This window comes from Rousettus aegyptiacus, unplaced genomic scaffold (genome assembly GCF_014176215.1).
Source record: "Rousettus aegyptiacus isolate mRouAeg1 unplaced genomic scaffold, mRouAeg1.p scaffold_m13_p_8, whole genome shotgun sequence".
Classification (NCBI taxonomy): domain Eukaryota; kingdom Metazoa; phylum Chordata; class Mammalia; order Chiroptera; family Pteropodidae; genus Rousettus; species Rousettus aegyptiacus.
In genome coordinates, this window is record NW_023416311.1 from 61,583,505 (window position 1) to 61,608,816 (window position 25,312).

Below are 25,312 nucleotides of genomic sequence, written 5' to 3' on the forward strand. Positions count from 1 at the left end.
CTAAAACACAATGCTAGGAAAATAGAACCTTCACTCGATGAAGAATATGGTTTCTCATTTTTTAAATATATTCTTCGCGTGGTTGAAACATCACTTTGTATTCCTTTGCTTGTGATAAACTTTAAACTAAATAAAATCAATAAAAGCAATTGGCATTTTTGGTACACTAGATGCAATTACAATCCAATCACACGCAATCACAGTAGCCTCCACATTCAGAAGCCTGTGGCTATAACTGTTTGATCAAAATGTGATTCACTTTTGTCAGCTGGTTACCATGACTGCTGAAATGGCAGGAGCAAATCTTTTGTAAAAGGACTCCTTAAAATGACAATAGTCAATAAAAGAAAAGGTTTCTGAAAAAACTATTGGTTTCAATGATGCTGAACAGGAAACTACAGTTCAAGTTCTTTAGGAACATCCCATGGTCTTCATGGGGCAGTTTCACACCTCATCAATAACATGTTCTGTAACCACTGAGCTAATTGTTACACAAGGTCATTACAAAGAGTCTTCTCTTTTGGAATGTACCTTCCATTTAATGATTGACAATGGTTTTTTGTAGAATATTGTTAAGGATATTATTACTTTAACCATGTGATGTTTATATTCAGATAAATTATTCCAGATACGCTGTATTTTCAGGGAAGAATACCACAGCTTTACGAATGTATAAGCTTCTCTTTTGGCCCCTCCTATGTTTCAGTTCATTACTTTTAAAGTCTCTTACAATATACAACACTGAAAAGACAGTTGTACATGACACATTTGTATAACAATAGCTAATAATATGTACAGAGCATTTATATGAGCCAACATTTTCATAGGCATTATCTCATTTATGTTTATGGCAATTCTGTAGGATACGCATTATCTTCATTTTATAGACAGGAAACTGAGATGCGGAAAGGCTAAATAACTTGCCCACATACGTAGTCAGCTAGGATTTGGACTCCTGCTGTCTGCCATGAGAGCTTATGCTTTTGACTATATTGCTTAATAAAATTCTACAGATTACATATGGTTTTCTTAATATATAAAAGTTTTGTGCACAGAAATGTAACTTGACTGCAAACCACATGAAGCAAGATGCCATGACCTGTTTTACTCATATTTTTTCCTAGTGCTCCGCAAGTATAACATAGTGTTTGTCACATAGGTGATCAGTACTTATAATTATTTATGAATGAATAAATGACATGAATGGGAGTATATGTTGATATCAAGTATAGAGCTTATTTTGAAGGACAGACCCAAATGTTATTGCATAATTGTATGCCATATAACTTTTAATTTTTGGAAGATATGCTTTGATATACATAAAATTTCTATAAAATTCTATTTTGAAATTTGCTAAATAAGCTAATCTGACTATAGATACAACGAAGGCTTATTTTTTCCCTAATAATCTAACCTCTTGAGTATTCTGAAAAATTACTGAATTTTAACTTGGAAATTTTTTAGCCTGAACTTCTACTCATTATAGAAATATTATAGTATTCTTCTGTTTTTTCTGAAATTAACTTTCAGTTAATTTGACATGCCATATTGTATTGGTTTCAGGTGTACAACATAGTGATTAGACATTTATATATGAGTGATAGAGTACCCTTCGGCCTCTACAGAACATTTAAAATGACACGGAGCCCATTACAACATAAGGCAATTCAGTCCATTTTTTAGCAACATTAATTGCTTAGAAAGTTCTTTCTTATAGTTGGTTGAAATCTCCATCCCTGAAACTTCTTCCGATTGTTGTTAGTTTTATCCACTAGAGCTACTCAGACTGACTGGCTGGAGTGATATCTACATGACAGTCCTTCAAATAGGAGAAGGCTGTAATCATGTCCTTCGAGGTCTTTAGTGCTCCCTGCTAAAAACTCCTAGTTCCCTCAAACATTTCACATGCTGCATGGTTTTAGCATTCTAGGAACCAGTTTGCCTTTAAAAAGTATCCTCTGATTTAGTATGAAGTTAAGAACTTTGAGGTTCCACTTACATGTGACCTTGTACAGCCTTAGGAGGGCACTGAGCAATGTGTTTTACATGGCAACGTGTTTTGTAAAACTTGCGAAAGTAAGATGTTTAAACCTCAATTGGTTAAGAGTGCTCTGATTTTTCAGATTTTTAGTGCGAATGCCAGGTGGCTTTAGATTGACCACAGGGATTTCTGGATTTGGCTAGTTGGCGATATCGTTCAGTGGGTTAGTGGGATATACTTGTGTTTGCTGTTACTTCTGTTACTATTAAGCTATCACTAGATGTCCCAGAGCAAAAATGGCTTGCAAGAATCTTTCTGTATGTGTTGTGTCAACTCCTGGCATCCTAACTTGAAGATGAATTAAAGACAGCTTGGTTAGTGAATGTAATTAATTCAAAGGGTATTTAAAATTAGTGTATAAGCAAACTTGTAATGATCAGAAATTGTACAGCTTAGATATGAAAGAAACTAAAGTACAGTTTCCTAAAGCTGACAATAGTCCTAAACATTTATATCACATTACTAAAGAATTGTGAAGCTATAAAAATGTTTCTAAGCAATCAATAATAAAAACATGTCAATCAACCATGCTAGAAGACTGAATTAACTCTTTCTCTAGAAAATAAATCATAAAATTGCCATTATATAAAGAGATAATCTAAGGCTCTAGAGTCACCACATATTTTTAGTTTTGTGAAATTTGTGGCACTTATCAGCTTTTCATTATTTTGTGATCTCTTTCTTCATTCTAACTAATCGTTAATTTTTATATTTAGTTTTGTACTTTTAATTTTGTAATGCTTAAAGAGGACCCCCAAATTGTATAAGTTTTAGGCTCTACAAATCCTAGATCGTGAATCCACCTATTTTTCAAACTTGGTGAATTCTGTACAGAAAAATTATAATGGGGCTTTTATCTCCTTTGATCTAAGACTCCACTTTTACTGAATCAGGCTGGATTCTATTAGCCTTTCTGGCAGTCTTGCCACACTGATCACTGAATTGCTGAATCAGAATCTTGGGGTTTAATATAATCTCAAAGGTCATCTAAACCAAACACGCATCCTATGCTCAAATCCCCTGTTGATACCCCTGCCAGGCAGTTAGCCCATGGTTGAATGCTTCCAGTGACAGGAAACTCATTAGGTCTTGCAGAACCCATTACGTCTTTGAACAACTCGAAATATCAAAAGGATTTAACAATGCCTCTTATTAGACTGCCGAAAAATTAAATATCTTTCTATATTTTTTGCATAAACTGCCTTTATCTAAATCTTATTTTAAAATAGCTTTTAAGACATAATTCACTTATATAATTTATCACTTATATTTTTTAGCAAAGTCATAAGGTTGTACAACTATTGCTACTACGTAATTTTAGAGCATCTTTATACCCTTGAAAGAACCCATGTACCTATTTTCAGTCAATCCACAGTTCTACCTGTTCTCCTAGTAAGCCCTAAGCAATCATTAATCTATTTTCTATCGCTATTAATTTGTCTATTCTAGAAATTTCATACACATAGAATCATAAAATATGTAATCTTTTGTAGACTAGCTCCTTTCACTTAACATAATATTTACGAGGTTCACTCTTTGTTTTTAAACATTTTTTGATAAACTTAAATGTAGAACTTTAAACGTCCTCATTTAACTTCATCTTATTACTTATGGCTAGTGTTCTAACCTGTCAAAAATAATTTTAACATTCCAACATATCTTTCAAATAGTTACTCTCTTCCTAATGACCTATTCTATAGCAGCCTGCTCACTGATGGGGTAAAAGAAAATTGAAGTTATGGTAATTATCATTTATAGATCACTAAATGGCAACCAAGTATTTATTTAGTAGTATCATTATTTATATAATAACAATACTATAAGGTAATGGTATCTCCATCTTATTAAAAAAAAAAAAAATACAAAAAACCCGATGCTTAAACCAGGTAAGAAACTAGACTAAATTTATACAGCCAGGAAGCTGCAGTACTGGAGTTCAAATCTAGGTGTGTGTGGCTCTGAAATCCATACTTTAAATGAGTAGACTCTATGATCTCTCATGACAATCTTTAGTTTCCAGTAATAATATCCAGAAGTGTTACTATGTACCATTCTCTATATGTATATTGCTTCATGTCAGTATAATTCTCTGGAAAACAAAATAAAGTGAATACTATCTTCAATATTCAGTTAAAGAACCTTAAGTTCAAAAGGTATATGGGTAACCTAGCCAAGTTTACACAGCTAATGAGTGATCAAGCTGGTATTTGCATCCAACTGTATCTAATGTCAAAGGCTTTGCCTCTCCCCCAAGTTGCTCCACCACTTTGGTGGTAGAGTAGGTCAATTCTCTAGTAATGTTCTGCGGAGGATCAGTATTTAAATCATCTAGAGTCATCATTCTGGTCCTGCAGTTGATCTCTTGAGGGTTAAGAGTAATAATAGCTATCAGCATTGATGTGTGAGTATATATATACATGTATAGCTAAACATGTATAATGTGTATATGTATACATGACATGTGTATTATATATATGCACATATTATATACATAATATATGCACATATGTGCATATATACATATATGCACACAGATATTTATCTATATTCAGATATATATCTGAATATATATGAATATATAATGTGTGTATGTGTATATGTAATCTAACTTAGTCATTTGGCTTAAAACTGAGTGAATAGTAAATTTTCACTGCTAACAGATTTCTATTTCGAAGATGCCAGTTTCATGATGAAAACTTCAGCGTATTACTGCTCTATCTTTTTCCCTGCTTCAGTCTAAGAAGTTATTCATTTTTAAAAGTACATCTCTAGAAAGCCCTTTGGATGGGAAGGTGGGACTTGGAAAATGTCATATTATGGATTCCCTATTAAGGTCCTTTGTTCATATGCCCATTTTAATATTAAAGTCCAATATGAAATAGGAAATAAGGACAATATGATGTCTGAGGCATATAGGTTATGAGGTAGGAGTTGGCTAAGGCTGTCAGTGCCTTTGAGCACAGGATATATGTGTATTTATTTATGTCATCTACAAAGGTTGTAACATGACCTACCCTATCTTTTTAATGGTGAAAGTCATAAATTATATAATTACAGTACAGAAAAATATTCATAGTCTACAAATTGCCAACTATTCTTATGATGATCATTAAAAATAGTGATACCACACTTTAGTATTGTTCATTTTAAATGAGATTTAAAAATTATCTTAGGAAAATTATTAATTATCTTTGGAGCATGAATCTTAGGGGAAAATTTTAAGAAGCATTGTTTTAATCTCCACACAATTTTATAAAATGATTTTTTGACACCATTATTTTGCTAAATAATTTTTGACATCTTTGGAATTTTTTGAAATATAGCAATTGTCACCAATATGGCCATTGCCTCTGTTGTCAGGTGTTCTAGTTCTGGTGGTCTAATAGATGGCAAGATTTGATTGTGAACTCCAATCATAACAGAACGCTTTGTTTGGTTTGGGTTCGTTTTAAATTATGATGACAGACAAACTTTCTTACTGATAACATGACAGCTTTCCTTACTCATCTCAACTGCTTGTTTCCTGTATCTGAGTCAGACTCCCAAATCAGAAGTTTTAGACTTAAAGCTTGTTAGACTGACTGACAAAGAAGTTAGCTGCAATCTCCTAACTCTTCGACATCTAAACAGCTTGTCTTTAGCCCCAAATTCATGGTCTCATGAGAGGAAAAAGCTTTCCCTCCTTTCTGGTGAGTTTGCATGACTTTCCTGTTCCTGTCTCTGTGCCTGATTCTTCGTTCCATCTATTCCAATATGGACGATTGACACATATGAATACTCACTTTAAACATTTCATGATTTTAGTAGCTCTGCTAAAAAATTTGACCATTAAGGAAATGACCACATCATGAAGTGCACTGTTTGTATTGTTTATCTCACAAGCTCCAAACCTTTGTCCTCTCAGTTTCTCTCTCAGTATTTCGCCTTTCCAGAATAACAAATTCTTCCATTTTCTCAGGCAAAACTTGTTTTTTCCTCTTAAATTCAGCCTTTTCCCATAACTTAAGCTTCTTATGGAACTTCTTTTGAATAGGGAAAACCCCTAAAGGCAGTATAATTTCCTACATGCTGTGTATTATCAACTGCCCTATTCATTGCAAATGCTACTTCCCTGCTGTGTCATTTCCCAGGAGAAACTTTGGTGATAAGATGGATCCAATATTTACAACACACCCAAAACCTAACCACTTCTTCTTCTTTTTTTTTTTTTTAACATCTTCTACTGCAATCACTTTGGTCCCAGTCACCACCATTTCCCACCTGTATTATTCTCATAAGTGGTCTCCCTGCTTACCTTCTTGATCCCGTACTGACCACCCTAACACTGCAGCTAAGGGAACCTGTTAAAACATGTTTTCTCAGCTTAAAATCTTGAAAGATACAATGGCTTTATTTTCATGCACAGTAAAAGCCTAAATCTTTTCAACTGCCTTACCCCTCCCTGGCTTCTCTTTCTATTCTCCCAACTCTTCCTTGGCACACTTCCTCCTCCAGGTATTTAAACCTACTGTGATTTTTGTTTTGCTTTATTTTCTTGAAATGACTTTTCTCCTGGTAGAAGCTTACCCTAGTCATTTTATTTAAAATCACTCACCCTTACTTCACACTCATGATCTTTCTTCCCTAGTTTGTTTCTGTAGCAATTTTGAACTTTTTATTATCCCCATAATTTTTCTATCTTCCCACCCCCTCACACACACTCCCATCCATGCCCAGTATAAAAGCTTGTGAGACAAAGTTTGTCTTTAATTGATACATTCTCAGAATCTAGGATGGTTCTTGGCTCTCAACAGCCAATAAATATTTTTTAGATAATAAAAATCAATGAATAAATTACTGGCATATTTCATATTTATATTGGGATCTACGTCTAGCTCAATATGTTAATCAATGTTCTTTAAAATTTGATTAGGTATATCATTCAACTACTCTAGGGACACATCATTGAATAGACACTTAACATGTACATGTATAAATAAGTCAACAATTTTTTTTTTTTTTGGTAAGATCATAAGTGCTTTGAAGGGAAAAAATAGGTACACTGATAGAGAATAGCTAGAAGAATCCAACTTAAGTGACTAGCCTCTGTAAGAAGGTGTCAAACCAAAATGTGTAGAATGAGTTTGCTGTGTAAGGAATCCAATATCCTGGAGTATGAAAGCATATCTGAGGGACTGAAATGCCCCTGTAACTGGAGCCCACTGAGGGTATGAAGGAAAGTGGATAATGAGATGGGCAATGATCATGCAGGGCCTTATAGAAGACTATAAATATAATTTTAGCATTTGTTTAGAATGATCACTTTGTCTTTCTGAATAGAGAATGATCACTCTTTGTCTTTCTGACAAGAGTGTCTTAGATACTATGAATAACTATTTAAGAAAGACAAGCCAACATAGTTTTCATAAAATATAATAAAACATAAAGGCATCCATAGAGCAAAATTCAGAATTTAAATAGAAAAAGTGAATCAGATTCTTTCCCTACCACTACTTTCCTATATTCTTCCAAAATTTTGTTAGAATATCTTAGTTTTAATAGAAAAAAAAATCAGATGCATGCAGATAAATATGAAAAAAAAGAGAAGAAAAATTCCAAAATAAAGTGTACAGTTTGCATGCTTTACAGGATTTTTAAAGTAATTAATTTGTTACTGAGTTTTTTTTAAATCACAAATTACCACTGGTAATAAATTGAAGTCATATTTCTTCTGTGAGATTACCTAAATAAAAGAGCAGATACAAATAATATGAATATTCTTTATACTTTTCCATTAGTAAAAAATCCTCACAAATACCAGTAGTAGCACATAACAGAAATTTAGCAATGGTAGACAAACTATTATTAGCTCTGTGATCAAAGATAATTATGTTTTTAAAATTAAAAGGGGGCATTAGAGGTTAAAGTAATTTAAAATGTTCCTTCTATCTTTTGTGAAAAATAAGTTATATACTTTCTTCTATCATATAAATATCCTCTGTCTATAGTGTTGGCTTAATTTCTTTGAAAATCTGTTAGAAAATTCCAGAATTATATGTAGATCAAGGTTTAGGTTTTATTAGTATGTTGAAATTAAACACTGTAGGAAGAGACCAGCAGAGTAGCTGATGGAATTAATACTTATGCAATTCAATGTTGCCTAGTAACAAATTTTATGTGTATGAGTCTTTTGCCTTCTGGAAACTATTTTCAAGGTAGGAATAAGTCTGTGGAATGTTTTATGAAATCACTAAATAGTTTCCTAGACCTAAAATGACTACTTTAAAATGTCTACAATTATATTTTCTGGTTGTTAAAAATGACTATTAGTTTTTTTGAAATGTCAAATTATATCCTTTTTACAAAAGCAGTTGTTTTTTCAAAATTTTCTCAGAAGTTCTTTTAAGCCTTTCCTCAAATCAAGAGTCTTTTTTGTAATATCCTGGCTTTCTTGATATGTAGAATACTTGAAAATAACTAAATGTTACAAAAGATATTAAACCAATATGAGCATTGGCTGAATGTAATGCTCTCAAACCCACATTTCTCTCTCTGCCCCTAAAACAATAGGATTCTCACAATCTCAGCCTCTACCTTAAATGACCTTAGGGAAAAAAATATCTACTTTTTTAATATATTTCTCATATATATGTTGCTTTATATTTGTATTAATTCTAACAGCCCTATATATATATATATTTTAAATAGTTTTGGAGGGAAACTTACACAAGTTTCAAAATTATTCATTGCCACTAAAGGCAATCTAGCGGTTAGTCATTTCCTGTATGTGGATATTGGTTTTAGTTCTTGGTTTCCTGAGACACAGCAAAGCCTTTTCTCATGTGGAAATAATGCTTGGGAAAGAACTACCCTGTCCATGTGAGCAATGAGGTCATATCAGTCTACAGTGGGTTATCAGAGCGTCTTCCTGGTGCCAAGTTGAACAGGGGAAGACTATATTCCCCATAAACTACCATGCACACTCTCAGAATGAACTGAAGGGGGCAATATTTACCAAGAAAATTCGGCAGGCAGTACTTTGGAAATAAACATGGGGACTTTGAACATTATTTGAGCCACAAATCATTTTTATTTGCCAGCTGACACTACCATTACACACTCAACACACAATGTAGAACTACTAATATAAATGAATTTCAGATAGCACGGATCATAGTATGGATTATGTTCATATATTATACTAATAGCAAGTTTTTGTCTGAAAAAGTGCACACTCTAATAGGTCTGTCCCAGGTTCAGCAAACTATTTATTTTATTTGATAAAATGCGGACTTGGAAAGTCCCTCATGTGATGAACTTTGATTGTTTTCAGACGCCAAAAATGATTTCTCCTTTCATTTGGGTTAATGTGGATAGTTAGTATAGGTAAATCAGGCTCTGTGGTACCTCTTCTTCCTAGAGCTTTTTTTGTGTGTGTGTGTTTCAGGTTTCTTCTATCCCTTAATAGGAAAATCATTGCAATAAAATCTAAAACTTGTGCTACAAAAAGTAGTCATCAGTTTATGTCTGAATGACATCTGATAACAAACATATCAAATGTAGGTTATTATTTGGGAATAAATATATATGAGTAAATGTGAATGTGAGTGCGTATGCATTTAACTTCATGTATGTAACACAGCATCCAGTAAAATAGAATGATAAACTAACATCTGTTAGTTTGGTTACCCTGCCAAAAATAAGACAAACCAAACATATTATAAGTATATATATGCTCACTTTATAACAGGAACCACATCACCCTAGTTTGCCTGTTCCAGAAAGTTTGTGATTCTTCAAACACTTCTCTCTCCCCAGATAACTCTAGTCTCCCACGTCTACTATGGAACTATTCATTTCACTCCCCAATCTAAAAGAAAGCCTTTAGGAAAATTTGAGTTGGTAGTATAGTATAGATGAGGTATTATCTGAAATAGAGTTTAGAGAGGTTAATATAAATACATATATTTATGGGGGGTACTCAATAGCTGTATGTCATATGCACATAAAAATCTATATAGACAATTATATATAAATGCAATAATATAAACACACATTATCACTACTTCAAAATAAATTAAACTCCATACCTTAAAATGAGAAAGCTGGATTAAATTAGCATTGGAAAGAGTTTACTTCCTAATCTAATACAATCACTTCAGAGACCAGGAATGAAGATTTGATTGTCCAAAGACAAAGAGCTAAAATACAGAGTCTAGATTAGAACCCAGGTTTGCAGAAACCTTTTCCATGATTTCTCCACCAGAAATGCAGTGCATCGCTCCTAGAATAAAAGCTGTCCCATGATATTTGCTGTCTCTAAGTCAAGCCCAACAGCTCAAGGATCATATTAATGATAAGACACATAAAAAAAGCAGATGTTTTCTGAGCCATAGTTTCCATCTATAAAAGTAATGAAATGTCTTCTACTGATCAGGAAGGAATGCAGAAACGACAATGGGGATGAAGGCAAGAAGCATGGGGAGGAGTTGTAGACTTTCATTAAGGACAAGGAAAAAACATAGATGTGGAGAGGGTGGGCAGGGGGCTGGAGACAGGGAGCTGGATCCTAGTTTGCTGAAATCAAAACAAGAAAACACGTTTTCTTTAGGTTGTCAGGGACTCACTTTCCTTCTGCCTCCCTTTAGTATGTTCTTTTGAGAAATTTTGATTTCCTTTCCCTTTTTTTCCTCTCTTCTTCTACCTGCTCTTTATTCCCTTTCGGCCCAACATGTGTTCATTTTTATTACTTAATTTGGTTTAATTACTCGATGTTGAAGTTAAGTTTTTACTGATTTCAGTTTATTATTATTTTTTAACTAGGAAACAGTTTAAGAATTGGCATAGTCCTGAGTTGGGTCTAAATTGAAAAATTAAATTGTATTGTATTGCAAAAGAATTTACCCTAAAATAAAGAGCCTCCTACAACTACAAATTTAGAGGTTTGCATAACATTGCTGAGACATTTTTATTCAAGTATTTATAAAAAGACACAATTGTCACAGTTATATAAACTATCTGTTTATCATTTGAGGGGCAAGTCTAAGACACATATTTTCTTTCCAGTATGATTTTCCAATAAATAATTTGCCATGATGATCTTGTTCTGCCCCTGGAGCACTCTAAGTCAGTTCAATGATCTTATGTTACTCCACATAACATTACAAGAGGGATCAAGTTAGTTGCATATTAGCAATGGTCAAGGCTACAAGATTTCTTATGATTATTCCTCTGCACATGTTGATTTCGAAGACAGTTGCAAAGTATCAATCCCAGGCTCAATTCGAAACTATGGGTTTAGGGACAATCTTTTTTTAAAACACACATACAAAAAGAAGACTGCCTCTTGGAGAATGCACACGTTTCAAAGAGCTGATGTTCTTCTCCAAATATGATGACACTATTTGCATTTGTATATGGTTAGAAGCCTTTCCATACTATACATTAATGAAGTTATTTCTCTCACTGCTCCCTTTGATTTTTAAAACTCTAACTCTGAGACTCCTTTACGAAAGCAGCTTTTCTTCTTCACATAGTATCTGCTGTTAAGGCTGCTCTTTCCACTGCTCTGTTTGTCCAGCCCTTCTAATGCTGCACAATAATTAAAATAAGCAGATTTTTAGTCCCCTCTCACTCCTGCTTATTCATCACCATGAGAATAAAATTTCCTATAACTACTCCTTTCCAGAATACATATTGCTTTTGTCAGACACTCGAAAGATCATTACTGTTATAAAGTCATTACTGATTTGTAGAATGATCAGAAGAAATTTGGGGGGGGGGGTCTTCTTAAATGAGGTTCATGAATTTAAGAAGCTTTCCTACACCAGAGCATGTCAGGTTATACTGATCATCTGTGAGTCTTTGGACTCATAACCAGCAAATATGTAGCAACCCAACAAAGCAAGCAGAAGAGCAATTTGTTCTGACTACAAAAAAGTGTTGAATTATTGCAGATTATTATAACTACAGTAGTTGTATTCATGTAGGTATTTTCATGCAACCCCTCCCTCACAATCATTCTCAACAAAATTACTAAATTCATGAGTAATAAAAGTATCTTTTCCTTTTCATAGAATTCTTTGTATTCACTTGTCATGTATCTCTCCTGTGAAACACTTTCACGGTTTAGAGAAACTGAAAACTGAGGGAGAGAGGATGATCTGGAAAAAGCGACTAGTGAGTTTTAAATTAGATAAAATTGGTAGGTCTTTGGAAGAAAGGAAAAAAATAGAATTTGTATTTACTGGAATCTAACCACAGTGGTCTGGCTGCTTGAAACTAAGTTTTGAATTATTAATACTAAAAAAGATTTTCTACAAATGTGCCTAATAAGAGTAGAAGTAAATGAATATAAGTAGTACAGCAAGTTCTTGAATAACTTAATTTTGTTCAATGTCATTTCATTACAACATTGATGAAATGCCATAGGAACTTAACTCTTGTTTATATAAATTAGCCTATGGTAAAATTGATTTTGTTATTTGTCATTTTGCTTAAAGCTGCAGAACCTATTGATAGTGTTAAGTGAGAACTTATTGTAGTCTTTAGTCAAAATATATACATATCTTGGTTCTTTATGATCTTGACTGTGGCGATGTCTTTTAAAAACGGAAGTGTATATAAAGAAAAGAAAGCACAAAGTTAAAATAGCACAACAATTACATAAGCACTAGAAGTTAAAATAGCTGTACTTAGTTCCTGTGAATTGGTATAAGAACATATACTGTATTAATGCCACTTCCATGTTATATATTTAGGTATCTCCCACTTTCTGAAAGTTTGCATTATACCACTTTGTTTTTTAAAAAAGACCCACATTAGTACAGTAAAGGCTTTTTTTTTTTCATTAAAGTGAAAATCTTCTTCATATTTCTTTCAGTTAGCAACAACAGGTACTAAAGTATGTAACATAATACAAACTTTCAGAAAGTGGGGTATACTCTTTGCTTTATGTCATTTTGGCGTATGAAAGGTTTCATAGGAGTGCTCTACTTTCAGGTAGAGGGAGAAATTCATATATTGCTGAAGGAAAGGGTGGCACACACAGACTTATAGTCTTTGTGGGTTTTTTTTTTTTTTTTTGACTAGTTACTATTGACTTCTTATGTGCCCAAAATGAAGCAGGTGAAACCAGTTTTGCTAACTGTCAACACCTGGCCTGTTAGACAACTATGATGATTTTTAGCAGAATCATTCCTTTGGGAAGACCTGGCTGAAAACCTTTTTATTTCTAAAACCTTTTCAACTAATATGTGTTTCGGGGTTCTTAAAAGTCATCTTAGAAAAGAAAAAAATAATGAATATCACTTTCTCTTAATTAATGTGGCTATAAAAGACATTTGACAAAAAAACATTTGCCAATCCCTACTCTAGATTGACTAGAATAAAAGCTAACACTCCTTTTGTTAACCAATTAACCTGATATTTCTATTCGTCCTTATTACTGTATACATATATAAATATATAAACATAAAATTTTGCTTTTTAAATTATGTAAAATTTGATGCTGAAATCTAAAAACAACACAAAACCAACCTAGAAACTGCATGGACCTACATGTGCATTTAGACTGCACTTCTCAGCAATCCTCTGAAAGACAGCAGACCTGACATCTCCTTTCCATACATAGTCCTCAGCCCCAGGCTGGGCCTGAACCAACCCATCACCAGGAAATGTGTTGTTTTACATCCTGGTTTTTACTTCCAGAGTCTTTCCATCTAGTTATAGTGATTCATGAATGAACAAAAATAATAATGAGCCATCCGTTATGGGACTAAAATCAACTCTTGCTTAATGATGAAGACTGAGGTATTTATATGAAAACTAGCTTTGTGAGAACTGTAAAGTCTGGCCACTAAACAATGATATACCCCTTTCCATTTAATGAGAGGTCAAGCCTTATATTAAGAGAAAACCTTTTCTTGCCTCAACCATACTTATAATAATAAACCATGATACAAAATGACCCTCCTTGTCTGTTAACATACTTTACTTGGAGAATATTAATCCTGAATTTATATTTTGTGCGACACTCTTTCCTTGTCAATGAAACAACTAAAGTTGCCTTTGTATAAATTCCACAGAGACCTAAAACTGTACTCTCATAGATCTGCTCCTTCAGTGACAAAGTGGCCACATTCACACGTTTCTGTTGAAATTAAGGAAGTTATCTGACGTGTTGGTGAGTGACTAGTCTGCCCTTTAAGAGAAAGTATGAACAGTTTGACACAGTGAGCAAAAATAAGATTTCATTTACATAGCAGCGCTCATAGGAAGTTAGGGAGTAGGGGAACATGGCTTAGCAAAAGTTTTTATTTTAACAACAGCCATCATTTGTCCTTTGAATATTAAAGTCTTTATAATGGTGATAAATACATTTTTGCTTTAAGTTACCCATTAGATTGGAAGACAGAATGGGAAAAAAACAAATTCTGTTCTACTAGGTGGTTTTAAGCTAATATATTGTCGCAGGCTAGAAATACAAAAAGTATCTTATTAAATCACATTGTAAATGACCCATGTAGAACAGTTTATTTTTCATTAGCAAGGTGAGAAGGTGTGGGACCAAATAAATCAAAATGAACAAGGCATTAACTGTTCCTCCCATGATATCATCTTAAATGTGGAAGTAAAGAAGGAAACACAATTTAAAGAATGTTTTATTGGTGAATCCATTTTTTATATGTATATTTAGAAAGAAAAACTTTTCCATGCCTCTGGGAAATAGTGAGTCTATTATTTTATGTGAAAAGTAAAATTAAAAAAAATATATAAAGTTAGATTTATGAAGCAAGTCCAGGAAATACACTAGTAATTTACTTAAAATAATAGGAGTGCAAGAAAAAAATTTTAACTTTCTAAAATAACTTCTTAATAACATTGTACAGTGACAGATGGTTACTAGACTTATTGTGGTGCTCACATTGTAAAGTATATATAAATGTAGAATCACTATGCTGTACACTTGAAATAATATTGGATGTCAATGATAATTTAATAAAAAATTCCTGGCTAAGAAAATGATTATTTCTCATACAAACTCCAATGCTTGCAAAAGTTAACATTCAGAAAGCAACACTGTCTACAGTATCTTTTAGATTTATAATGGTATAGATTTCACAGGAATGTAATGGCAATTATTACAGTATATTCTTTAGAATACACATTACTGGAAGCTGACAATAACATCTCGAATGGCAATGAGACTCCCAGAGTTCAAATATCTCTTCCTTAAGTTTGAATAGGTGATATCACCTAGTTAGTAGGTATCAGTGATACATTGATTTTTGCAATGTTATAAAGCAAGTAGATATAAGCCTATGACTTGGTCCTCTAATAATTTATTTTCTAAATCTTATACTAAATAATGAGAACTTATGAGCAGCTTTTGCTTTCTCTATATTAAGCAAAATCAGTGTCAAAACTGTATCACAAATAGCAATCAACTCTGTCTTTTAGAATATACATATTACTTCCACTTAAGGAATAACATACTCCCTTTAAGATTTGAGTTAATAAGAATTTCTCTCCCAGATAAGAGTAGATATATAAGCAGTAAAAACAATGAGCAATCACATTGGAATATAACATAGCAGATGAGAAAATGTGCAAACTTTAAAGATTGTAGATCCAGGGTTGATGAAAGCATATCAGATGGACTCAAACCCAAACAGTTTTTCCTAGTTATAACCAAACTGTTGGTTGGCATTTGTAGACTGTATGACACCTTTTAAAGAAATTTTGAAAGTGTCTCCAGGTCCTTTTAAGTCCTAATTAGAAATAAAAAGGGTTGCGTTGTCATGTCTTAAAAGAGAAAGTAGACAAAAATTTGGAACTACTAAATGGTGTCAAAGAAGAGGGTTTTACTCTTGAATCATGGCTCAAGTCACCATTTTGATGAGCTACAGTTAATAGGTAAAATATTCCTTAGAAGAGAGAAAATTAGGTAATTCAGGAGGCTTGCTGACTATATACAAAAATCTGATCATGTCACTTTCTTGGTTAAAATTTTTTATCAACATTCCCATTCAAGTTAAAAATTCTTTACTTAGGTAAATATATGGAACTTTCTTTACCAAAGCCCCTCTCAACATCTCTCACTGCCCCTCATTCTTCTATATCCAGCCCATCGCAAAGCAGACAACACCACATACATACAGGCTGCAGCCACCTGAACTATAGTTCTGTGGTCTCCACAGTGTGACATGGTTTTAATTTTGTCTCCGGGCCTTTGTGTATGCTAAGGACAGTCTTTATCTCACCTTTTCCTTGTTAACTTCTCATCCTCATTTGAGAAAGTCTTTCCTGAACTATTTCCCCAAGTTTTTTCTGGGTTCAGTAGGCATCCTTGTTTGCTTTTGTTTTTTGTTTTTTTTCAAAGAGTATAGAAGTATATGTTATGTTGAGTATTTGAATACAGATTTCCATTACTATAAGCATGTATCCATGTCAATACATCTACATCATGAAAAAAGGGAAAGTATATAGCTAAGAATCTGAGGATTAAACCACCTGAAAAGATCATTTGTCTGATTAAAGAGGTAGAAGACTACATGGGTTATCCATGTGGAATAATATTATAAATAACCCAGTCAGACTGTATATAAATGATGATTTTGTAAAATATCTTGGAAAACAGGCACTAAGGCAAAATCTATTAGTTAAGTATTTACTTTCTGAAAGCATGTAACCCAGAATATCGTTGTCTTAATTTGAAGAGGGTGCAGGTGTGGTTAATATGTAAACAGGGGTCTGCAGACCAACTTATGTTAAAAAACCCAATGAGCTTGCTAAAAATTGAGCTTTCTAGCCCCACTTCAAACTTCTAAATCAGAATCTCTGAGACTGGCTTCATGGGCCAACGTTGAAGCCAGGGTACTTGGTTTAATGTTCTGCTATCATTATCTTAAAATTCTTACTGACTTTAGAGCAACAGGCTTCATTCACACTTTTATTTTGCACTGTGCTCAGATAATTATGCAGCTTGTCCTGGGAATGAGTATCCACTGTAGGTGATTTTGATTCAGATATCTGTAGACAACACTGTGATACACACTAACAGTTGAGAATAACTGACTTTTAAGGTAAAAAAAAAAAAAAAAAGCAAAGGAGAAATGTCACTCTAGGCATATTTATCATCTAGGAAGGGGCTACAGCAAAACCATGGTATAGTAACAATGTCATCTTAGAGTCCCTAAAAGTCCAGGAGTGAGACTCAGAGGAAAGCTAATCATAATATTTATAGAAAAGAACATTTTCAAAGTGAGAGAAATGGGATTGTACATTTGGTCAGAAGTTCTATATGGAATATTGCTATAAAAAAAATCAGTGAGTCTAAATTATTATAAGCTTAAAGGGAAATATTGACCAAATTTGTTAATCAGAAATCAAAGATCTTCATGGATGAACATGTCCTGAGCTCAGACATTTAAGGTTAAAAGGCAGAAAAATACCAAAGACAGAAAATATGAAGTCCACAAAGACCTGGAACATTTTAAAGTTCTCAGGACAGAATAACAGAGCTTTTAGATAGATTAAATAAAATAAGAAAATTAGAGTCAAAATCCAACACTGAGAACCTTGTAGAAGAATCTGATGAAGTTATTAATTAATCAATCAATCAATTCTGAGAAATGAAGCTTTCCCTGACCCAAAGGGAGCCCACAATCTTCCTGTAAGAGAGAGTACTAAATTCTAGCACAAATATTGAAGACATTCATTTAAACCAGTGTCACCATGTTAGGGTAAGAGCAATCATAGAGACACAGCACAGAATGCAGAGGATTCTATATACACTTGTAACTCTGTGCTTCTTAAAATATGGAAGTGCTACCTTAGGCTGCTTCAGATAAAACAAAACAAATAAAAACTAGCAAACAAACAAACAAAAAACCCCTGTTTAGCTAGTGTTCTGTAGCATCGAAAAAACATTTCAAGTATTTCACTGAGTTCTCTCAAACACAAATTAATCTCATTAATTCACCTCAACAATTTGTTCGAACACCTGTGTATAAATTTTTAGTTTCAGCTTCACTGGTTATTAACTGGTCTTGATTCCTGGTAAGTAGTATTTCTTGGCTACGTAGCAGAAGTACTCATTTGCTCAAAACAATCCACACCCCTTAAGAAAAGACTGTAATTTATGACAAAATATATAATGTTAAGCAACAAAGCAGAGAGAGATTTATTTGTATTGTTATGTTTATTTTTTCTCCATCAAGGAAAATAATTTTCATGCTGGCAAATCTAGAACAAACATCATTAGGGGCGATAAAATGCAAGATATGTACAGAGATAATAAGGGAGTACTTTACAGCTTTAAATTAATTCAAGTTTTCAGGCCTAGTTAAATTATGTCCCAAGATATTTAAATGACTTGCAGACGTGATCAAGGAACTACTGTTGTTAAACTCTAAGAAACTGCAGAGGAATAAAAAAAAAGGCCCCTAAGGTCTAAGGATAGACAAATGTTATTTTCTTTTCTTAAAGGTGGATGTATAGATGAGCAAGAGAGGAAATTAATTTTTAAAATTATAAACTTAATTCTTGAACAATGGTTAAGTGGTCTGTGAGAACTCCCTTGAATGTAGAGAACCTATCTGTGTAGTTCAACATTGAATCCTCAGGGCCTTAGTAGGTACTTAATATTTACTGAATATTAATTGATCATTTAGAAAGGAAGGTTGTGCTTGAAATCAGCATGGATTCACTGAGAAAGAAACTTAACTCTCTGAGACTCGTTATAGCACTAGGAAGAACAGATCAGATTATACTATGGAGGCAACTCCAAAATCTTGAAGTCTTAAATCAAAATGACTTACGTTTTGTTCACACTTCATGTCTTCCTGATGAGCTGTGGTCTCTGCTCTGTGCCATCCTCAGTCCAGAGCGCAAGCAGACAGATTAGGCACCACCTGAAGTGTTGGCAATCCTAAAAGCAAAGAGGAGAGAAAACCATGTGAGGATGATAAATCCACTCATACAGCTTCCACCTGGAAGTGATTCACACCTCCGCACACATTTGATTGGTCTAAAAGGTCACATGGTCATGCCTATCTGCAAAGGGTTGAAAAGGAAGTGTAATCCTACCTTGTACTCAGGAGAAGTAAAAATACGTAGCTTAAAATACCAATGGCTCCATAGTTATCCATAAAATGGAAATTGTTATAGCTGTTACTTATAATATCTGTAATAATGTAATTATAATATAGCTGTCTGTTATAATAGCTATCTCATATATATATATATATATATATATATATTTTTTACAAAACATATCATAGCACTTTGTTTTTCTAAATCAATTTAAATCTAATGCTGAGCCACCAATACCCAAGCTGCTGAGTAGTAATTTAATGCTAATCCTGGTTTTGGTGGGGTTGAAAGAAGAATAGCATAGTATCTCCTTAAGTTTGCACAGGTATCCAAAGAACTTTCATTCAACTTTGAAAGTTGGATTCTCTACTCTTCTTTATATCATGGTCACAGTTAAGAAATAAATTGTCCAATTCTATTTGAGTCATTAGAAAATTGGCTTTTATTGCTATTCTGTGCTTAGTTTGGGCACCATTATTCGGAATTAGAATGGGATCATTGTGAGGCTAAGCTTCAGCCCATTGTCTGGCCTCCACGACTGCACCTTGCAGCTGCTCCTGCTATTCCTTCCCCACGTTACATGGGAACATAATTATCACCATCATTCACACACAGTCTTCCATACTCTTAAGGAATCTTTTATGTTCATAGTTCTGCCCAATTCTGTCTACACATTCCATAGCTACCTCTCTTTTCCAAAAACTGGTCTCCCTTCCATCCCACTCTGGAATGAACTGGCTTAATCCTTTAAATGGATTTGTGTTTTCAAAACAAGAGGTGGAGAGAGGAGGTTGTGGTTTAACAACTTCTACTTTAACTCTTCAAGACAACAAAAGCCTGGCCGAATCCTTGTTAAGAGAAAGAAATGTATTGGGAACAAGATACAAATTAGGGACTCAACAAATTACGTTTAATAATATGTCAAGGTAATGTCTTCCATTTGGTAATTAAATGAAAATATAAGCAAAATCAAATATCATAACTGACAGAGTAAACTTTCAATAAATGATACTTTCCATTATTATTGTGAAATCATGTCTAATTAGCCAAATTTCTGTGTTTAGAACAGTTAGTTGGTTAATTGAAGGATAATACAGTCAAAGTGTTTTTGCTTTATGGACTGGGGGAAAATAAGCACTGTGTTTGTAGGACATAGTACTGGAATCTTACATCTAATTCTACAACTTCGTTTTATAAATGAGAAATTATAATACAGGAACTCTTTGCTTTAATAGTTATAAATTTTACATAGTTCCCTTTGATGAGTATTACTAGTTCTATTCTTGTTTTTTTTTAATCGTTATTTTATAATTTTAATATTATCAGAAATAAAACAATGGGTATCTGTGTGTTTATCATATAATGAATTCTCATCTGAAATTATTTCTAATAACCTAAACACTGAAAATTCTACTAGGCCTCCTTCAGTTTTATTTAATTAGAAATCAAATTTTTAGAATTTTAAGTCATTTGAGTTTGGTTTGAGCAGACACCCCTGGAGTTCCTACGAATTAATTTAAGAGAACCGTCTAGCAACATACTTTGAAATGTATATCCCTCCCAATTCCTTAAGAAGGCTTAACTCAATTACTATTTGAAGGATTCCATTCTGTTCCTCAAATTTATTATACTTACTAATTCCACAGAGAAACTTGAAATCAAAATCGACCTCAATTTATTATCAAACTAAAAGGTGACAAGCAATTTCAATCTTAATAGTCTGAGAAATAAGGGTCAAAAATCTATAAACTTTCAATCCTGACAATAGCTTTCAACCCTGCACCACATATCCACTTTCTGACACTTGCTAAAAATGTCACCAACTCACTATGTATCAGAACCAATAAATAGTGAAGAATGATTTTATTGAATTCCTGTTAAATGTTATTTTTTAAAAAATTTTTACTTTTTCTACTAAGCAGTTTGCTCCAGTTGTTAGAGATGGGTTGTTAATAAGCTCCATGCTTCCATGTATCCACAGAAAATGGGTAAAATTATGTGTTAACAGTCATGTAATATTATCCTTGTGATAAGGTCTAAAAGCAATTTCTACTACTCTTATAAGCCAGGAAATTATCTAAGTAACAGAAGAGCAAATCAAATTGATTTAATTTCAAATCAATGAGGTTTCTCTACAGAGTGTATCAATTATAAAAAACTTTCTAAACAAAATAAACAATTTTGCATCCTGACATTTTTGATCACACAAAATAAAGTATGGATAGCTGTAGATTTGTTAATGCTAAACTACAGCTGAAGAAATTACTTTAAAAATAAAAGTTATACAACCCTGAGCTACAAGAAACAAGAAAATCTTGTGGTTCTGGTAAAATGCTATGATACAGCATGGACTTTGTTTTTATTCAGAAATTTAGGCCTCTCTACCACATTTGCTAACATTTTCTTTTATCAATTTCTTTTATCAACCTAGCTTTTCTTTTTATCATCTGACCGTGATGAAAAACAACAGACAAATCATATTAAATAAGTGCAAAATCATATCAAAAATGGTGAAATGTGAAGTGCTATATTAAAATGTTCTTGTTTATAAGTTAGGCCTTCCTATTTTGAATTTAATTCTGTGTTGCTGCAGATTCGAGGTTCCGAGGTAAGGAGCATGAGGCTCAAGCAGTTGGAAGAAAATGCAGATAGCTGTAGGCAACTGTGACATAGCCCTTTATTCCAGCAAGGGCACAGCCAACCGTGCAGGGCAGAGGTGACTTTTATACACAAGTTAAACAACTGTGGCACACTGCCAGAGAACAGAAGCCTGTGCATGTGTATCAGGCACATGGTTACGAAAAGGGGAGAAGTGCTGAGTCACTTCCGTCCGGAAGATGCTAAGGGTGTCAGGAGGGAGCCTGACTACAGCCATCTTTCTTTCTCCTCGCATTCCACTCCCTTACACCTATGTAGGCTTGCCAGGGGAGTGGTGCAGGAGGGCAGAGCTCTGTACCCACATGCCACAGCAATGCAGGGGACAACAACGTGCCACCAGTAGGTAGGCTCCACCTTCTAGGAGAGCTAAGACCCAGTGCCAGGTGGACATTAGGCCTGTCCACCATTCCTGCAGAGGATCCCAAGTAAGCCATTGGACTTCCTGTATTTCTTGGGAGAGACCTACCATGGCTTGTGAGGTGTTGCACCAGTGGTCCAGGATATAAATGCAACATTTAGTGTGGAAATGGCACAAGTGCCCCTGTGGGCAGCTGTTAAAATGTCCAAAGCAATATGATTTTGCAATACTGCTTTCCTCATTTGATCTAACTCATAAGTTACCATACTGAGGGCTTTATGAGTATAATTCAAGGCTCGACCAGTATGTTCTGCCAAAGCTGTTCAACTACCACATCACCTGCCACAGGCAGAAAGATGGCTAAAGAGAACTATGGGGTCTGTTTAGTATGGACATGTTGTGAATAATATGCATCCCAATTTGTGGGAGTGTCTGTCACACAGCTGCTGGTAAATACTGGAGTCCCTAAGTACAGCAGCTTGTCTAATTTGAGGGAATGTAGGGCCATGCAAACAATAGCCCAGTGGCTATGTCCACCGCCATAAGGGCATAAGATGCCCCTTGAGCTTTTGGAAGAGGTCCTATGTAATCTCCCTGCCACATGGTTAATAGGACCTTTCCCCTTGTTACTTGCGCATGTTCCCATTTCATGCGATGAGGATAAGGCATATCTTGGCTGCATACTGGACATTTGGCACAGGCATCTGTGACATCCTCCCACTTCAGGGGAAGGTTCCACTGTTGTTTTATTGTCCACATAGTTCTGGCACCCACGTGCTGCAATTGGCTTGGAGCCAGTGCACCACGTCAGTGGCGGAAGCCTTTTCTGGCCATTGCATGTGAGAGGACATCTGCCTCATCGTTTCCTGGAACATGACCCATACCATGATAAATAGTAAACAGTTACATCTTTTCCTTGCCCTGTCTCCCAAAGGTCTTGCCACATGGCTTGTCCCCAATAAAGGCCTAGGGCCCACTAGCCAGTTTTGCGATCTCCACATAGGCAACCATAATGTCAAGCCTTTACACACTACTCAACTGTCAGTACAAATAGTCAATGGGCCATGTTCATGGGCTATAACCATTCCACAGCCCACAGTTTAGCCAACTGGCTGCTTTGGCCTGTACCTGTATTATACCAAATGTGGTTGGTAGCTGGTTGCACTGCTATACTACCCACTTGGCTCCTTGTCCCCTACTGGACCTGACTAGTAACCCACTGGGGTCCTAGTTCATTCCAAACATTCTTATAGGCCCCAGTCATATTCTTCCGCTGTTACATGGACGTCTAACTCAAAGGGTTTACCTGGATCTGTTACTTGTAGGGCTCGGGCTTGTTGTACCACCTGCTTGGTGGTGGCAAATACCCTCTCTGTTTCATTCCAGTCTCAAGTAGGTCCCTTCTTCATCAGGCCATACAACGGTCATGCTAGCTGTGATAGGTGGGGCACGAACACTCTCCAGTACCCCAAAAGTTCCACATAACTCTGCAGTTTCTTAACTGTAGTTGATGGTAGATACAGTTGTATCTTATCAATTATGGCATCAGGGATAACTTTCTTACCTGACCAGACAACAGCCAAAAATTTGACAGATAAGCCAGGTTCCTGAAACTTGGCTGCATTTACCACCCAGCCACGTTTTCAGATGCTTTGACAACATCGGTGCTACTTGTCCTAGGTCTATAAGGGAAGCAGGCATTAACATAATATCATTGATATAATGAAAAAATTCCACTGTTGCCATTTGGGGCCAGATTGCCAATTCTGGGCTACCAACCCATGGCACATTGTTAGGCTATGCAAGTACCCTTGGGGTCGTACCACAAAGGTCCATAATTGGTCTTGACTTTCTGGAGCTAAATCTATAAAGAACAAGCGTTAGCTAAATCCAAGACATAGTGATAGGTTCCCAGTCTTATAATCAGTTGATCCCTTAGATCATGAGTGGATGGTACTGCTACATGCAGTGGAGGAGTCACTTTATTCAATTCCTAATAGTCTAAAGTCATCCTCCATGAGCCATCAAACTTCTTTACTGGCCACATAGGGACATCATAAGGACTATGGGTGGGGTGCACAATCTGAGCTTTCTACGATCCCTGAATCAAAGCCTTGATTTCATTATGTCCACCAGGCATGTGATATTGCTTAACATTGACAATCCACCTTGGTTCTGGCACTTTCTGTGGTGGGTGATGAGTATGTATGTCTCCACACTACAGTTGTCACTGCTTGGACCCACAAAAGAAATTTACCAGCAGAGGTCTGCAGATTAAGCCCTTGCAATATAGCCACCCCTAGAATAAATTCTGGCACCGGAGAAACACACACTTTATTACGGACATGGGGACAAACGTACTGGTTCAAGAGGCAAAGTCACAACTTCAGTCTTAATAGTCTTACCCCATAGCTGTCTATATAGGCACAGGTCTAGGGAATCTGTCTGAATTTCCATAGATGAGACTGTGGTTGGCCCCAGTATCCACCAATGCTAGGACTCTGTATGTTGTATGAGAACCATATATTGGATTGCCAATTCCACTTGCGGACTCTGGTCCCTGCCTATTCCTCCGAATAGGAACCTCGGCCTTCTCTCTAATCATGTAGGGTCAAGAGAGAGTCCTAGGGTTTCAAAAAGTCCTTCAAGGCTATAGGCCTAGACCTTTTGGTTTTGCCTGCACCTAAATTGCTGTTCAGGTTTCAATTACCACCACAATTCTAATAACACTGCATTAGGTTGGCAGTCTATCTTGTCTTGATCAACTGCAGCTAGCAAATCAGTCCATATTTGTGTTCTGGTAATCCACACAGGACCCTGCATAGGGCCTTTTTCTTCTTGGCCCTTGGAGTGTTACCACAAGGACACTCTTGCCCTGTCTCATGGCATCTCCCCTCTATATCTCCCAGAGCAGCCATTGCTGTAGTCACTTCATGTACACTGCTCCCCACACAGAGAGCCGGGATAGCAACTAATGAGCCAAAAGTGGTAGAGCCAAAAGTGGTAGAGGTCCCTAACACTAGATCCCTCATGCTGGTCGTAAACTGTTCATCATCTGGTCCCCAAGTATTCAAATTAAACACAGCTTGTCGCATTCCTGGTTCACGAATATTCTGCATTAGTTCAGATTATTAATAATAATTATTAATAATCGGCATACGTTTACCATGTACTCACAG

At 35.0% G+C, this 25,312-nt stretch overlaps 1 long non-coding RNA gene across 1 annotated transcript in view; it reads right to left on the reverse strand.

The window, feature by feature from the left end:
- LOC118606525 overlaps window positions 1–25,300 on the reverse strand; it is a 236,810-nt gene extending 211,510 nt beyond the window's left edge. Inside the window, exons 1-2 of the long non-coding RNA XR_004952489.1 lie at window positions 23,698–25,300; window positions 18,844–18,953 (exon numbers count right to left, since the gene is read on the reverse strand). This is a non-coding gene — a long non-coding RNA (uncharacterized LOC118606525). The remainder of the gene's footprint in view (window positions 1–18,843; window positions 18,954–23,697) is intronic.
- Window positions 25,301–25,312: the final 12 nt, after the last annotated feature.